This window comes from Marmota marmota, unplaced genomic scaffold, assembly GCF_001458135.2.
Source record: "Marmota marmota marmota unplaced genomic scaffold, marMar, whole genome shotgun sequence".
NCBI classification, from domain to species: Eukaryota; Metazoa; Chordata; class Mammalia; order Rodentia; family Sciuridae; genus Marmota; species Marmota marmota.
In genome coordinates, this window is record NW_026000249.1 from 8234033 (window position 1) to 8236734 (window position 2702).

Below are 2702 nucleotides of genomic sequence, written 5' to 3' on the forward strand. Positions count from 1 at the left end.
CGGGGGGGGGAGGGGGGGACTAACACATTTAGAAAAAGCTATTTATATTGATACGTAAGTATACTAGTTGGAGCAGGTAATAATGAATCCTCATGTCTAATTTTTTTTTTTTTCCTGTACTGGGGATTGAACCCAAGGGCCTTTTACCACTGAACTACATTCACAACTCTCTCTTATTTTTTATTTTGAGACAGGTTTTCTCTAAGTTGCTTAGGCCCTTGCTAAGTTGTTGAGGCTATCCTCAAACTTGCCATCTTCCTGTCTCAGCCTCCTGAATCTCTGGGCTTATAAGGGTGTACCACCACACCCAATTTAACATTGTTTTTTTTTTTTTTAATTGTAGATGTACACAGTACTATTTATTTTTATGGGTGCTGAGGATCGAACCCAGTGCCTCACATATGCTGGGAAAGCGCTCTGCCACTGAGCTCTAACTGTAGCCCCAACAATTTATGTACCACCTTCCATCCCATGTCTTGCAGCAGGTCGCAAGTGATTTGATTTGGGAATGGAACTTTTCATTGAAGTGGTTCAAAGCCCAGGATCTACAGTCAGTTTGCCTGAGTGGAGTCCTGGCTTCATGAACTAAATTTCCCATGACTTGAGGCAAGATAAATGTAGCTTCCCTATGCTTTGGTTTCCTTACCTTTAAATGGAGACAATCATGGTACCTACTTCAGAGGGTTGTTGTGAGCATCTAATGAGATACTACAAAGCACTCTATAGAATTTCAATAAATGCTAGCTATTGTAACATTATTGCTATTATTTGTGTCCCAGTTGGTGAACTGAGAAAGAATGTCACTGGATGGCTGCCAAGCACTTGCGATACATGTATCTTATTTGATCTTCCTATCAGCCCTCAAAGGTGGTGGTAGCCAAGAAAGGCCAGCTTGGAGCCATTCTTGGGATCACAGGGAAAGCAGCAGCCCTTGTAAGCTGTTGTCAGCAGGCTTCAGCAACCACATCAGTGAACAGAGGCAGGCTTCTGTCGGCATTTGTTCAAAGGCTCACTTTTAGGGGTGCAGTCTTCTTGGCTCTGAGAATAGATTCATACCAGTACCTCTATCTTGAAATACCTTTGCTTTGTCCAAGTAACCTCCTCCCACACCGAGTACTAGAATCAGCTCAGATTTTTTTTTCTTAATATTGGCAACACTTAATGCTACTTCTCTGTTCATAACATTTCATTTAATTATTTAAAATCTGCAAAAATGTTGTGTATATTTTACCACATTTTTTTTAAAAGTCCCCAAGTGTAGACCACACTCTAGCATTTCTAAAAATAAAAATAAACATGTTAAAATAAAGTAAGAGTGCGTTTTTACTGCATTATGTATTTTTAATTGAAAGTTTCCCCCCACAAAAGAAATGATACTACAAACATATTTCACATGTTTAATAACAAGTTTCTGTTAAGCTTCACATTTCTCTCAATAATAGTTTTTTTTTTTTTATACATTTTGTCATGAATTTAATGAAGTAAATAATTAGTATGGCTGTTGGGAGCAAATTAACTTCAGGTAAATGTTTTATAGATCTCAGTGTTTCATTGTTTATTAAATTCTGAAGTACTGAGCAGTGTCCAGTGTGAAATCCCATCTGGCTTCTTTGCAGAAATTAAAATTCATATTGAAATTCAAAGAACCCAGAATAGCCAAAACAATCTTGAAGAAGAACAAACTTGGAGGACTCACTCACATGTCCCAATTTTAAAACTTACCAGAAGCTATAGTGATGAAGACAGTGAGGTAATAGGACTGTGAAATAAACCATCCCATTTAAGATCCATTGATTGACAAGGATGCCAAGACCATTCAAAGGGGAAAGGACAGTCTTTTCAACAAATGGGACTGGAACAACTGGATATCTACATTCAGAAGAATGGAGTTAGACCCCTACTTGATACCATGCACAAAAATTAGCTCAAAATGGATCAGAGACTTGAATGTAAAAGGTAGAATTATAGGAGTACTGTTTCATAACCTTGCATTTGGCAATGGTTTCTCAATAACACCAAAAGAACCAGCAAGCAAAAAAATAAGTTGGACTTCATTAAAATTTAAAAATTTATGTGCTTCCAAGGATTCCATCAAGAGAGGAAGAAAAAAACCTAGAGTGGGAGAAATAGTTGGAAGTCCTTATAACTCAATTGTAAGATGATTGTAAAATGAGCAAAGAATCTGAATAGATATTTCTCCAAAGATGTACAAATGGCCAGTAAATGTGAAAAGATGCTCAACATCATATCACTAGGGAAAAACAAATCAAAACTACAACGAAACACACCACGTATACTGGGATGGCTATAATGAAAAACAGACAATAAGCGTTGTGAGGATGTGGAGAAATTGGACCCCTCCGACATTGCTAGTGGAAACCGCAAACAGTGCAGACACTTGGGAAAGTAGCTCCTCAAAAAGTTGAACGCAGACTATGACTCAGCAGTTCCATTCCCAGGTTCATACCCAAGATAAATGAAAGCATACATCCACACAAAAATTCACATGCATATGTTCATAGCAGCATTATTCCGAATAGCCAAAAAAATGGAAACAACCCAAAGGTCCATTGAGGGATGATGAATAAATAACAATGTAGTATATCCATACAATGGAATGCTATTCTGCAATAAAAAGGAGTGAAGTACTGATACATACTACAAGGATGAGCTTTCAAAGTACTGCTAAGTGAAAGAAGCCA